At 45.6% G+C, this 13,167-nt stretch overlaps 24 non-coding genes across 24 annotated transcripts; all 24 read left to right on the top strand.

Annotated features, from left to right (window-relative positions):
- The first annotated feature begins 307 nt into the window (after positions 1–307).
- trnaq-cug lies at positions 308–379 on the top strand. The gene has a single exon. It is a non-coding gene; the product is annotated as a tRNA-Gln (tRNA).
- Positions 380–849: 470 nt separating this feature from the next.
- Positions 850–921, top strand: trnaq-cug. The gene has a single exon. It is a non-coding gene; the product is annotated as a tRNA-Gln (tRNA).
- Positions 922–1,112: 191 nt separating this feature from the next.
- trnaq-uug lies at positions 1,113–1,184 on the top strand. The gene has a single exon. It is a non-coding gene; the product is annotated as a tRNA-Gln (tRNA).
- Positions 1,185–1,416: 232 nt separating this feature from the next.
- On the top strand, positions 1,417–1,488 carry trnaq-cug. The gene has a single exon. It is a non-coding gene; the product is annotated as a tRNA-Gln (tRNA).
- Positions 1,489–1,943: 455 nt separating this feature from the next.
- On the top strand, positions 1,944–2,015 carry trnaq-cug. Its single transcript has one exon. It is a non-coding gene; the product is annotated as a tRNA-Gln (tRNA).
- A 588-nt stretch (positions 2,016–2,603) lies between these two features.
- trnal-cag lies at positions 2,604–2,686 on the top strand. The gene has a single exon. It is a non-coding gene; the product is annotated as a tRNA-Leu (tRNA).
- Positions 2,687–3,129: 443 nt separating this feature from the next.
- trnaq-cug lies at positions 3,130–3,201 on the top strand. The gene has a single exon. It is a non-coding gene; the product is annotated as a tRNA-Gln (tRNA).
- Positions 3,202–3,671: 470 nt separating this feature from the next.
- Positions 3,672–3,743, top strand: trnaq-cug. Its single transcript has one exon. It is a non-coding gene; the product is annotated as a tRNA-Gln (tRNA).
- A 588-nt stretch (positions 3,744–4,331) lies between these two features.
- trnal-cag lies at positions 4,332–4,414 on the top strand. The gene has a single exon. It is a non-coding gene; the product is annotated as a tRNA-Leu (tRNA).
- A 443-nt stretch (positions 4,415–4,857) lies between these two features.
- trnaq-cug lies at positions 4,858–4,929 on the top strand. Its single transcript has one exon. It is a non-coding gene; the product is annotated as a tRNA-Gln (tRNA).
- Positions 4,930–5,399: 470 nt separating this feature from the next.
- On the top strand, positions 5,400–5,471 carry trnaq-cug. The gene has a single exon. It is a non-coding gene; the product is annotated as a tRNA-Gln (tRNA).
- Positions 5,472–6,059: 588 nt separating this feature from the next.
- On the top strand, positions 6,060–6,142 carry trnal-cag. Its single transcript has one exon. It is a non-coding gene; the product is annotated as a tRNA-Leu (tRNA).
- Positions 6,143–6,585: 443 nt separating this feature from the next.
- trnaq-cug lies at positions 6,586–6,657 on the top strand. Its single transcript has one exon. It is a non-coding gene; the product is annotated as a tRNA-Gln (tRNA).
- A 470-nt stretch (positions 6,658–7,127) lies between these two features.
- On the top strand, positions 7,128–7,199 carry trnaq-cug. Its single transcript has one exon. It is a non-coding gene; the product is annotated as a tRNA-Gln (tRNA).
- A 588-nt stretch (positions 7,200–7,787) lies between these two features.
- On the top strand, positions 7,788–7,870 carry trnal-cag. Its single transcript has one exon. It is a non-coding gene; the product is annotated as a tRNA-Leu (tRNA).
- Positions 7,871–8,313: 443 nt separating this feature from the next.
- trnaq-cug lies at positions 8,314–8,385 on the top strand. The gene has a single exon. It is a non-coding gene; the product is annotated as a tRNA-Gln (tRNA).
- Positions 8,386–8,855: 470 nt separating this feature from the next.
- On the top strand, positions 8,856–8,927 carry trnaq-cug. The gene has a single exon. It is a non-coding gene; the product is annotated as a tRNA-Gln (tRNA).
- A 588-nt stretch (positions 8,928–9,515) lies between these two features.
- On the top strand, positions 9,516–9,598 carry trnal-cag. Its single transcript has one exon. It is a non-coding gene; the product is annotated as a tRNA-Leu (tRNA).
- A 443-nt stretch (positions 9,599–10,041) lies between these two features.
- trnaq-cug lies at positions 10,042–10,113 on the top strand. Its single transcript has one exon. It is a non-coding gene; the product is annotated as a tRNA-Gln (tRNA).
- Positions 10,114–10,583: 470 nt separating this feature from the next.
- trnaq-cug lies at positions 10,584–10,655 on the top strand. The gene has a single exon. It is a non-coding gene; the product is annotated as a tRNA-Gln (tRNA).
- A 588-nt stretch (positions 10,656–11,243) lies between these two features.
- trnal-cag lies at positions 11,244–11,326 on the top strand. The gene has a single exon. It is a non-coding gene; the product is annotated as a tRNA-Leu (tRNA).
- A 443-nt stretch (positions 11,327–11,769) lies between these two features.
- trnaq-cug lies at positions 11,770–11,841 on the top strand. Its single transcript has one exon. It is a non-coding gene; the product is annotated as a tRNA-Gln (tRNA).
- A 470-nt stretch (positions 11,842–12,311) lies between these two features.
- Positions 12,312–12,383, top strand: trnaq-cug. Its single transcript has one exon. It is a non-coding gene; the product is annotated as a tRNA-Gln (tRNA).
- A 588-nt stretch (positions 12,384–12,971) lies between these two features.
- Positions 12,972–13,054, top strand: trnal-cag. The gene has a single exon. It is a non-coding gene; the product is annotated as a tRNA-Leu (tRNA).
- The last annotated feature ends 113 nt before the right edge of the window (positions 13,055–13,167 follow it).

The following is a 13,167-nucleotide window of genomic DNA, read 5'->3' as shown; positions in this document are numbered from 1 at the left end:
ACAGTAGCTGTGCTGCTACCATGTGCTCCATAAACTTGTAAAATGAGTAGACCCGCTCCTTCAAAACACTCACTGAATGATCATCTCCCGCATCCCCTCTTGTCTCTGAGCGGCGCATTAGCCCGATATACCAGATTTATGTGTGTTCACCTGTCGCTTGGAAATGACTGAATCCTTTGTGGTTACTGTTCTTAACGTAGGTTATTTGTGTTATAAATGATAGCAAAACACCATCGCCATAGGCCGATGGGGAAATTGACACTGTTCTCCACTAGGTTGTCAAGAGACATAACACAACAGAGCGCATGGTTCCATGGTGTAATGGTTAGCACTCTGGACTCTGAATCCAGCGATCCGAGTTCAAATCTCGGTGGGACCTGGTTTCAAGACTGCCACCTGTCCACCTGCCTAAGTAACCCCCTTCACCTGATGGCGTCAGTGGCTGGGAATCTGCGACTGATATCAAGACTGCTCAGTCGCTCAGTGATCGCAGACTGATCACTCGCTCTTCAGATCGTCCAATTCTCCTGAGGGACCTGTGAGGTGACTTTACGGGTAGTTGTGAGCTGTGGTTCCATGGTGTAATGGTTAGTGATCCTCAAATCTCAGTGGAACCTGATTTCGAGAAGATTTGCACTTAAAACGCAGTGACTTTTGAAAATGTGAAAGCTCTGCCCTCTTTTTGGAAGACGCTGTGTTTTTTGAAAGACTGAATCCTTTGTGGTTACTGTTCTTACCGTAGGCTATTTGTGTTATACATGACAGCAAAATGCCATGGTCACAGGCTAATACGGAAATCGACATTGTTCTCCACTAGCTTGTCAAGAGCCATTGCTCAACCCAGTGTGTGGTTCCATGGTGTAATGGTTAGCACTCTGGACTCTGAATCCAGCGATCCGAGTTCAAATCTCGGTGGGACCTGGTTTCAAGACTGCCACCTGTCCACCTGCCTAAGTAACCCCCTTCACCTGATGGCGTCAGTGGCTGGGAATCTGCGACTGATATCAAGACTGCTCAGTCGCTCAGTGATCGCAGACTGATCACTCGCTCTTTAGATCGTCCAATTCTCCTGAGGGACCTGTGAGGTGACTTTACGGGTAGTTGTGAGCTGTGGTTCCATGGTGTAATGGTTAGCACTCTGGACTTTGAATCCAGTGATCCGAGTTCAAATCTCGGTGGAACCTGATTTTGAGAAGATTTGCACTTAAAACGCAGTGACTTTTGAAAATGTGAAAGCTCTGCCCTCTTTTTGGAAGACGCTGTGTTTTTTGAAAGATTGAATCCTTTGTGGTTACTGTTCTTACCGTAGGCTATTTGTGTTATACATGACAGCAAAATGCCATGGTCACAGGCTAATACGGAAATCGACATTGTTCTCCACTAGCTTGTCAAGAGCCATTGCTCAACCCAGTGTGTAGTTCCATGGTGTAATGGTTAGCACTCTGGACTCTGAATCCAGCGATCCGAGTTCAAATCTCGGTGGGACCTGGTTTCAAGACTGCCACCTGTCCACCTGCCTAAGTAACCCCCTTCACCTGATGGCGTCAGTGGCTGGGAATCTGCGACTGATATCAAGACTGCTCAGTCGCTCAGTGATCGCAGACTGATCACTCGCTCTTCAGATCGTCCAATTCTCCTGAGGGACCTGTGAGGTGACTTTACGGGTAGTTGTGAGCTGTGGTTCCATGGTGTAATGGTTAGTGATCCTCAAATCTCAGTGGAACCTGATTTCGAGAAGATTTGCACTTTTGAAAATGTGAAAGCTCTGCCCTCTTTTTGGAAGACGCTGTGTTTTTTGAAAGACTGAATCCTTTGTGGTTACTGTTCTTACCGTAGGCTATTTGTGTTATACATGACAGCAAAATGCCATGGTCACAGGCTAATACGGAAATCGACATTGTTCTCCACTAGCTTGTCAAGAGCCATTGCTCAACCCAGTGTGTGGTTCCATGGTGTAATGGTTAGCACTCTGGACTCTGAATCCAGCGATCCGAGTTCAAATCTCGGTGGGACCTGGTTTTAAGAGGTCGCGAGACCATTTACAGGTAAAATGCAGGGACTTTAGTCCTATCTTGTCAGCGCTTGTAAATGTGGAAACAGTGCCCTTTCTTTGGAAGACGCTTTGTTTTTTGAAAGACTCAATCCATTGTGGTTACTGTTTTTCCAGTCTGTCTGAAAGTCATGGCGATCTACACTTAAGAGATATTCATCTTTTGATTATGTGGAAATTGACACAATTTTTCAATTGTCTTGAATATCATGAGGGCAGATGACCTGAATACACTGGGCTAAAAAGTTGATCTTGAAGTGAAAGTCTGGCCAAGGAGGGAGCCGAGCAAGTAGCAAAAGTTTAATAAGTTGCTTACGTTAGGCAGTAAAGGTGCCTTTTTAAAATGTTATCCACTGCGTTACTGGTAATTTCATACGCTATCTCTGCTTTATCCATTCATTTATTTTAATGATCTACACTGTCAGTTTGCCTGACTTTGTCACTACTCGCAGCCATACGCTGAGAGCGGTGCCTTTTTTGCCTCGAGAGAGTCCATCAATCATTGCTAATTGCTATGTGGATCCAAAATCATAGGTCCGGACCTTCAGACGCAGTCAGGATGGCAGAGCGGTCTAAGGCGCTGCGTTCAGGTCGCAGTCTCCCCTGGAGGCGTGGGTTCGAATCCCACTTCTGACAGCCAGTGTTTTTCACAGTAGTCCTGAACCTTGCCGCTAAGACAACATTGGGAAAGATGATGAGCGCTTGAGAAAAAAGCCACAACGGTTCAGTCTCTACACTCTCAACCTGTGCACAGAAAGCAATGCGTTGGTGAACAGTAGCTGTGCTGCTACCATGTGCTCCATAAACTTGTAAAATGAGTAGACCCGCTCCTTCAAAACACTCACTGAATGATCATCTCCCGCATCCCCTCTTGTCTCTGAGCGGCGCATTAGCCCGATATACCAGATTTATGTGTGTTCACCTGTCGCTTGGAAATGACTGAATCCTTTGTGGTTACTGTTCTTAACGTAGGTTATTTGTGTTATAAATGATAGCAAAACACCATCGCCATAGGCCGATGGGGAAATTGACACTGTTCTCCACTAGGTTGTCAAGAGACATAACACAACAGAGCGCATGGTTCCATGGTGTAATGGTTAGCACTCTGGACTCTGAATCCAGCGATCCGAGTTCAAATCTCGGTGGGACCTGGTTTCAAGACTGCCACCTGTCCACCTGCCTAAGTAACCCCCTTCACCTGATGGCGTCAGTGGCTGGGAATCTGCGACTGATATCAAGACTGCTCAGTCGCTCAGTGATCGCAGACTGATCACTCGCTCTTCAGATCGTCCAATTCTCCTGAGGGACCTGTGAGGTGACTTTACGGGTAGTTGTGAGCTGTGGTTCCATGGTGTAATGGTTAGTGATCCTCAAATCTCAGTGGAACCTGATTTCGAGAAGATTTGCACTTAAAACGCAGTGACTTTTGAAAATGTGAAAGCTCTGCCCTCTTTTTGGAAGACGCTGTGTTTTTTGAAAGACTGAATCCTTTGTGGTTACTGTTCTTACCGTAGGCTATTTGTGTTATACATGACAGCAAAATGCCATGGTCACAGGCTAATACGGAAATCGACATTGTTCTCCACTAGCTTGTCAAGAGCCATTGCTCAACCCAGTGTGTGGTTCCATGGTGTAATGGTTAGCACTCTGGACTCTGAATCCAGCGATCCGAGTTCAAATCTCGGTGGGACCTGGTTTTAAGAGGTCGCGAGACCATTTACAGGTAAAATGCAGGGACTTTAGTCCTATCTTGTCAGCGCTTGTAAATGTGGAAACAGTGCCCTTTCTTTGGAAGACGCTTTGTTTTTTGAAAGACTCAATCCATTGTGGTTACTGTTTTTCCAGTCTGTCTGAAAGTCATGGCGATCTACACTTAAGAGATATTCATCTTTTGATTATGTGGAAATTGACACAATTTTTCAATTGTCTTGAATATCATGAGGGCAGATGACCTGAATACACTGGGCTAAAAAGTTGATCTTGAAGTGAAAGTCTGGCCAAGGAGGGAGCCGAGCAAGTAGCAAAAGTTTAATAAGTTGCTTACGTTAGGCAGTAAAGGTGCCTTTTTAAAATGTTATCCACTGCGTTACTGGTAATTTCATACGCTATCTCTGCTTTATCCATTCATTTATTTTAATGATCTACACTGTCACTTTGCCTGACTTTGTCACTACTCGCAGCCATACGCTGAGAGCGGTGCCTTTTTTGCCTCGAGAGAGTCCATCAATCATTGCTAATTGCTATGTGGATCCAAAATCATAGGTCCGGACCTTCAGACGCGGTCAGGATGGCCGAGCGGTCTAAGGCGCTGCGTTCAGGTCGCAGTCTCCCCTGGAGGCGTGGGTTCGAATCCCACTTCTGACAGCCAGTGTTTTTCACAGTAGTCCTGAACCTTGCCGCTAAGACAACATTGGGAAAGATGATGAGCGCTTGAGAAAAAAGCCACAACGGTTCAGTCTCTACACTCTCAACCTGTGCACAGAAAGCAATGCGTTGGTGAACAGTAGCTGTGCTGCTACCATGTGCTCCATAAACTTGTAAAATGAGTAGACCCGCTCCTTCAAAACACTCACTGAATGATCATCTCCCGCATCCCCTCTTGTCTCTGAGCGGCGCATTAGCCCGATATACCAGATTTATGTGTGTTCACCTGTCGCTTGGAAATGACTGAATCCTTTGTGGTTACTGTTCTTAACGTAGGTTATTTGTGTTATAAATGATAGCAAAACACCATCGCCATAGGCCGATGGGGAAATTGACACTGTTCTCCACTAGGTTGTCAAGAGACATAACGCAACAGAGCGCATGGTTCCATGGTGTAATGGTTAGCACTCTGGACTCTGAATCCAGCGATCCGAGTTCAAATCTCGGTGGGACCTGGTTTCAAGACTGCCACCTGTCCACCTGCCTAAGTAACCCCCTTCACCTGATGGCGTCAGTGGCTGGGAATCTGCGACTGATATCAAGACTGCTCAGTCGCTCAGTGATCGCAGACTGATCACTCGCTCTTCAGATCGTCCAATTCTCCTGAGGGACCTGTGAGGTGACTTTACGGGTAGTTGTGAGCTGTGGTTCCATGGTGTAATGGTTAGTGATCCTCAAATCTCAGTGGAACCTGATTTCGAGAAGATTTGCACTTAAAACGCAGTGACTTTTGAAAATGTGAAAGCTCTGCCCTCTTTTTGGAAGACGCTGTGTTTTTTGAAAGACTGAATCCTTTGTGGTTACTGTTCTTACCGTAGGCTATTTGTGTTATACATGACAGCAAAATGCCATGGCCACAGGCTAATACGGAAATCGACATTGTTCTCCACTAGCTTGTCAAGAGCCATTGCTCAACCCAGTGTGTGGTTCCATGGTGTAATGGTTAGCACTCTGGACTCTGAATCCAGCGATCCGAGTTCAAATCTCGGTGGGACCTGGTTTTAAGAGGTCGCGAGACCATTTACAGGTAAAATGCAGGGACTTTAGTCCTATCTTGTCAGCGCTTGTAAATGTGGAAACAGTGCCCTTTCTTTGGAAGACGCTTTGTTTTTTGAAAGACTCAATCCATTGTGGTTACTGTTTTTCCAGTCTGTCTGAAAGTCATGGCGATCTACACTTAAGAGATATTCATCTTTTGATTATGTGGAAATTGACACAATTTTTCAATTGTCTTGAATATCATGAGGGCAGATGACCTGAATACACTGGGCTAAAAAGTTGATCTTGAAGTGAAAGTCTGGCCAAGGAGGGAGCCGAGCAAGTAGCAAAAGTTTAATAAGTTGCTTACGTTAGGCAGTAAAGGTGCCTTTTTAAAATGTTATCCACTGCGTTACTGGTAATTTCATACGCTATCTCTGCTTTATCCATTCATTTATTTTAATGATCTACACTGTCACTTTGCCTGACTTTGTCACTACTCGCAGCCATACGCTGAGAGCGGTGCCTTTTTTGCCTCGAGAGAGTCCATCAATCATTGCTAATTGCTATGTGGATCCAAAATCATAGGTCCGGACCTTCAGACGCAGTCAGGATGGCCGAGCGGTCTAAGGCGCTGCGTTCAGGTCGCAGTCTCCCCTGGAGGCGTGGGTTCGAATCCCACTTCTGACAGCCAGTGTTTTTCACAGTAGTCCTGAACCTTGCCGCTAAGACAACATTGGGAAAGATGATGAGCGCTTGAGAAAAAAGCCACAACGGTTCAGTCTCTACACTCTCAACCTGTGCACAGAAAGCAATGCGTTGGTGAACAGTAGCTGTGCTGCTACCATGTGCTCCATAAACTTGTAAAATGAGTAGACCCGCTCCTTCAAAACACTCACTGAATGATCATCTCCCGCATCCCCTCTTGTCTCTGAGCGGCGCATTAGCCCGATATACCAGATTTATGTGTGTTCACCTGTCGCTTGGAAATGACTGAATCCTTTGTGGTTACTGTTCTTAACGTAGGTTATTTGTGTTATAAATGATAGCAAAACACCATCGCCATAGGCCGATGGGGAAATTGACACTGTTCTCCACTAGGTTGTCAAGAGACATAACGCAACAGAGCGCATGGTTCCATGGTGTAATGGTTAGCACTCTGGACTCTGAATCCAGCGATCCGAGTTCAAATCTCGGTGGGACCTGGTTTCAAGACTGCCACCTGTCCACCTGCCTAAGTAACCCCCTTCACCTGATGGCGTCAGTGGCTGGGAATCTGCGACTGATATCAAGACTGCTCAGTCGCTCAGTGATCGCAGACTGATCACTCGCTCTTCAGATCGTCCAATTCTCCTGAGGGACCTGTGAGGTGACTTTACGGGTAGTTGTGAGCTGTGGTTCCATGGTGTAATGGTTAGTGATCCTCAAATCTCAGTGGAACCTGATTTCGAGAAGATTTGCACTTAAAACGCAGTGACTTTTGAAAATGTGAAAGCTCTGCCCTCTTTTTGGAAGACGCTGTGTTTTTTGAAAGACTGAATCCTTTGTGGTTACTGTTCTTACCGTAGGCTATTTGTGTTATACATGACAGCAAAATGCCATGGCCACAGGCTAATACGGAAATCGACATTGTTCTCCACTAGCTTGTCAAGAGCCATTGCGCAACCTAGTGTGTGGTTCCATGGTGTAATGGTTAGCACTCTGGACTCTGAATCCAGCGATCCGAGTTCAAATCTCGGTGGGACCTGGTTTTAAGAGGTCGCGAGACCATTTACAGGTAAAATGCAGGGACTTTAGTCCTATCTTGTCAGCGCTTGTAAATGTGGAAACAGTGCCCTTTCTTTGGAAGACGCTTTGTTTTTTGAAAGACTCAATCCATTGTGGTTACTGTTTTTCCAGTCTGTCTGAAAGTCATGGCGATCTACACTTAAGAGATATTCATCTTTTGATTATGTGGAAATTGACACAATTTTTCAATTGTCTTGAATATCATGAGGGCAGATGACCTGAATACACTGGGCTAAAAAGTTGATCTTGAAGTGAAAGTCTGGCCAAGGAGGGAGCCGAGCAAGTAGCAAAAGTTTAATAAGTTGCTTACGTTAGGCAGTAAAGGTGCCTTTTTAAAATGTTATCCACTGCGTTACTGGTAATTTCATACGCTATCTCTGCTTTATCCATTCATTTATTTTAATGATCTACACTGTCAGTTTGCCTGACTTTGTCACTACTCGCAGCCATACGCTGAGAGCGGTGCCTTTTTTGCCCCGAGAGAGTCCATCAATCATTGCTAATTGCTATGTGGATCCAAAATCATAGGTCCGGACCTTCAGACGCAGTCAGGATGGCCGAGCGGTCTAAGGCGCTGCGTTCAGGTCGCAGTCTCCCCTGGAGGCGTGGGTTCGAATCCCACTTCTGACAGCCAGTGTTTTTCACAGTAGTCCTGAACCTTGCCGCTAAGACAACATTGGGAAAGATGATGAGCGCTTGAGAAAAAAGCCACAACGGTTCAGTCTCTACACTCTCAACCTGTGCACAGAAAGCAATGCGTTGGTGAACAGTAGCTGTGCTGCTACCATGTGCTCCATAAACTTGTAAAATGAGTAGACCCGCTCCTTCAAAACACTCACTGAATGATCATCTCCCGCATCCCCTCTTGTCTCTGAGCGGCGCATTAGCCCGATATACCAGATTTATGTGTGTTCACCTGTCGCTTGGAAATGACTGAATCCTTTGTGGTTACTGTTCTTAACGTAGGTTATTTGTGTTATAAATGATAGCAAAACACCATCGCCATAGGCCGATGGGGAAATTGACACTGTTCTCCACTAGGTTGTCAAGAGACATAACGCAACAGAGCGCATGGTTCCATGGTGTAATGGTTAGCACTCTGGACTCTGAATCCAGCGATCCGAGTTCAAATCTCGGTGGGACCTGGTTTCAAGACTGCCACCTGTCCACCTGCCTAAGTAACCCCCTTCACCTGATGGCGTCAGTGGCTGGGAATCTGCGACTGATATCAAGACTGCTCAGTCGCTCAGTGATCGCAGACTGATCACTCGCTCTTCAGATCGTCCAATTCTCCTGAGGGACCTGTGAGGTGACTTTACGGGTAGTTGTGAGCTGTGGTTCCATGGTGTAATGGTTAGTGATCCTCAAATCTCAGTGGAACCTGATTTCGAGAAGATTTGCACTTAAAACGCAGTGACTTTTGAAAATGTGAAAGCTCTGCCCTCTTTTTGGAAGACGCTGTGTTTTTTGAAAGACTGAATCCTTTGTGGTTACTGTTCTTACCGTAGGCTATTTGTGTTATACATGACAGCAAAATGCCATGGCCACAGGCTAATACGGAAATCGACATTGTTCTCCACTAGCTTGTCAAGAGCCATTGCTCAACCCAGTGTGTGGTTCCATGGTGTAATGGTTAGCACTCTGGACTCTGAATCTAGCGATCCGAGTTCAAATCTCGGTGGGACCTGGTTTTAAGAGGTCGCGAGACCATTTACAGGTAAAATGCAGGGACTTTAGTCCTATCTTGTCAGCGCTTGTAAATGTGGAAACAGTGCCCTTTCTTTGGAAGACGCTTTGTTTTTTGAAAGACTCAATCCATTGTGGTTACTGTTTTTCCAGTCTGTCTGAAAGTCATGGCGATCTACACTTAAGAGATATTCATCTTTTGATTATGTGGAAATTGACACAATTTTTCAATTGTCTTGAATATCATGAGGGCAGATGACCTGAATACACTGGGCTAAAAAGTTGATCTTGAAGTGAAAGTCTGGCCAAGGAGGGAGCCGAGCAAGTAGCAAAAGTTTAATAAGTTGCTTACGTTAGGCAGTAAAGGTGCCTTTTTAAAATGTTATCCACTGCGTTACTGGTAATTTCATACGCTATCTCTGCTTTATCCATTCATTTATTTTAATGATCTACACTGTCACTTTGCCTGACTTTGTCACTACTCGCAGCCATACGCTGAGAGCGGTGCCTTTTTTGCCTCGAGAGAGTCCATCAATCATTGCTAATTGCTATGTGGATCCAAAATCATAGGTCCGGACCTTCAGACGCAGTCAGGATGGCCGAGCGGTCTAAGGCGCTGCGTTCAGGTCGCAGTCTCCCCTGGAGGCGTGGGTTCGAATCCCACTTCTGACAGCCAGTGTTTTTCACAGTAGTCCTGAACCTTGCCGCTAAGACAACATTGGGAAAGATGATGAGCGCTTGAGAAAAAAGCCACAACGGTTCAGTCTCTACACTCTCAACCTGTGCACAGAAAGCAATGCGTTGGTGAACAGTAGCTGTGCTGCTACCATGTGCTCCATAAACTTGTAAAATGAGTAGACCCGCTCCTTCAAAACACTCACTGAATGATCATCTCCCGCATCCCCTCTTGTCTCTGAGCGGCGCATTAGCCCGATATACCAGATTTATGTGTGTTCACCTGTCGCTTGGAAATGACTGAATCCTTTGTGGTTACTGTTCTTAACGTAGGTTATTTGTGTTATAAATGATAGCAAAACACCATCGCCATAGGCCGATGGGGAAATTGACACTGTTCTCCACTAGGTTGTCAAGAGACATAACGCAACAGAGCGCATGGTTCCATGGTGTAATGGTTAGCACTCTGGACTCTGAATCCAGCGATCCGAGTTCAAATCTCGGTGGGACCTGGTTTCAAGACTGCCACCTGTCCACCTGCCTAAGTAACCCCCTTCACCTGATGGCGTCAGTGGCTGGGAATCTGCGACTGATATCAAGACTGCTCAGTCGCTCAGTGATCGCAGACTGATCACTCGCTCTTCAGATCGTCCAATTCTCCTGAGGGACCTGTGAGGTGACTTTACGGGTAGTTGTGAGCTGTGGTTCCATGGTGTAATGGTTAGTGATCCTCAAATCTCAGTGGAACCTGATTTCGAGAAGATTTGCACTTAAAACGCAGTGACTTTTGAAAATGTGAAAGCTCTGCCCTCTTTTTGGAAGACGCTGTGTTTTTTGAAAGACTGAATCCTTTGTGGTTACTGTTCTTACCGTAGGCTATTTGTGTTATACATGACAGCAAAATGCCATGGTCACAGGCTAATACGGAAATCGACATTGTTCTCCACTAGCTTGTCAAGAGCCATTGCTCAACCTAGTGTGTGGTTCCATGGTGTAATGGTTAGCACTCTGGACTCTGAATCCAGCGATCCGAGTTCAAATCTCGGTGGGACCTGGTTTTAAGAGGTCGCGAGACCATTTACAGGTAAAATGCAGGGACTTTAGTCCTATCTTGTCAGCGCTTGTAAATGTGGAAACAGTGCCCTTTCTTTGGAAGATGCTTTGTTTTTTGAAAGACTCAATCCATTGTGGTTACTGTTTTTCCAGTCTGTCTGAAAGTCATGGCGATCTACACTTAAGAGATATTCATCTTTTGATTATGTGGAAATTGACACAATTTTTCAATTGTCTTGAATATCATGAGGGCAGATGACCTGAATACACTGGGCTAAAAAGTTGATCTTGAAGTGAAAGTCTGGCCAAGGAGGGAGCCGAGCAAGTAGCAAAAGTTTAATAAGTTGCTTACGTTAGGCAGTAAAGGTGCCTTTTTAAAATGTTATCCACTGCGTTACTGGTAATTTCATACGCTATCTCTGCTTTATCCATTCATTTATTTTAATGATCTACACTGTCAGTTTGCCTGACTTTGTCACTACTCGCAGCCATACGCTGAGAGCGGTGCCTTTTTTGCCTCGAGAGAGTCCATCAATCATTGCTAATTGCTATGTGGATCCAAAATCATAGGTCCGGACCTTCAGACGCAGTCAGGATGGCCGAGCGGTCTAAGGCGCTGCGTTCAGGTCGCAGTCTCCCCTGGAGGCGTGGGTTCGAATCCCACTTCTGACAGCCAGTGTTTTTCACAGTAGTCCTGAACCTTGCCGCTAAGACAACATTGGGAAAGATGATGAGCGCTTGAGAAAAAAGCCACAACGGTTCAGTCTCTACACTCTCAACCTGTGCACAGAAAGCAATGCGTTGGTGAACAGTAGCTGTGCTGCTACCATGTGCTCCATAAACTTGTAAAATGAGTAGACCCGCTCCTTCAAAACACTCACTGAATGATCATCTCCCGCATCCCCTCTTGTCTCTGAGCGGCGCATTAGCCCGATATACCAGATTTATGTGTGTTCACCTGTCGCTTGGAAATGACTGAATCCTTTGTGGTTACTGTTCTTAACGTAGGTTATTTGTGTTATAAATGATAGCAAAACACCATCGCCATAGGCCGATGGGGAAATTGACACTGTTCTCCACTAGGTTGTCAAGAGACATAACGCAACAGAGCGCATGGTTCCATGGTGTAATGGTTAGCACTCTGGACTCTGAATCCAGCGATCCGAGTTCAAATCTCAGTGGGACCTGGTTTCAAGACTGCCACCTGTCCACCTGCCTAAGTAACCCCCTTCACCTGATGGCGTCAGTGGCTGGGAATCTGCGACTGATATCAAGACTGCTCAGTCGCTCAGTGATCGCAGACTGATCACTCGCTCTTCAGATCGTCCAATTCTCCTGAGGGACCTGTGAGGTGACTTTACGGGTAGTTGTGAGCTGTGGTTCCATGGTCTAATGGTTAGTGATCCTCAAATCTCAGTGGAACCTGATTTCGAGAAGATTTGCACTTAAAACGCAGTGACTTTTGAAAATGTGAAAGCTCTGCCCTCTTTTTGGAAGACGCTGTGTTTTTTGAAAGACTGAATCCTTTGTGGTTACTGTTCTTACCGTAGGCTATTTGTGTTATACATGACAGCAAAATGCCATGGTCACAGGCTAATACGGAAATCGACATTGTTCTCCACTAGCTTGTCAAGAGCCATTGCTCAACCCAGTGTGTGGTTCCATGGTGTAATGGTTAGCACTCTGGACTCTGAATCCAGCGATCCGAGTTCAAATCTCGGTGGGACCTGGTTTTAAGAGGTCGCGAGACCATTTACAGGTAAAATGCAGGGACTTTAGTCCTATCTTGTCAGCGCTTGTAAATGTGGAAACAGTGCCCTTTCTTTGGAAGACGCTTTGTTTTTTGAAAGACTCAATCCATTGTGGTTACTGTTTTTCCAGTCTGTCTGAAAGTCATGGCGATCTACACTTAAGAGATATTCATCTTTTGATTATGTGGAAATTGACACAATTTTTCAATTGTCTTGAATATCATGAGGGCAGATGACCTGAATACACTGGGCTAAAAAGTTGATCTTGAAGTGAAAGTCTGGCCAAGGAGGGAGCCGAGCAAGTAGCAAAAGTTTAATAAGTTGCTTACGTTAGGCAGTAAAGGTGCCTTTTTAAAATGTTATCCACTGCGTTACTGGTAATTTCATACGCTATCTCTGCTTTATCCATTCATTTATTTTAATGATCTACACTGTCACTTTGCCTGACTTTGTCACTACTCGCAGCCATACGCTGAGAGCGGTGCCTTTTTTGCCTCGAGAGAGTCCATCAATCATTGCTAATTGCTATGTGGATCCAAAATCATAGGTCCGGACCTTCGGACGCAGTCAGGATGGCCGAGCGGTCTAAGGCGCTGCGTTCAGGTCGCAGTCTCCCCTGGAGGCGTGGGTTCGAATCCCACTTCTGACAGCCAATATTTTTCACAGTAGTCCTGAACCTTGCCGCTAAGACAACATTGGGAAAGATGATGAGCGCTTGAGAAAAAAGCCACAACGGTTCAGTCTTTACACTCTCAACCTGTG

Source organism: Thunnus albacares, chromosome 23, assembly GCF_914725855.1.
Source record: "Thunnus albacares chromosome 23, fThuAlb1.1, whole genome shotgun sequence".
NCBI classification, from domain to species: domain Eukaryota; kingdom Metazoa; phylum Chordata; class Actinopteri; order Scombriformes; family Scombridae; genus Thunnus; species Thunnus albacares.
This window is presented reverse-complemented; position numbering and strand designations above follow the sequence as displayed.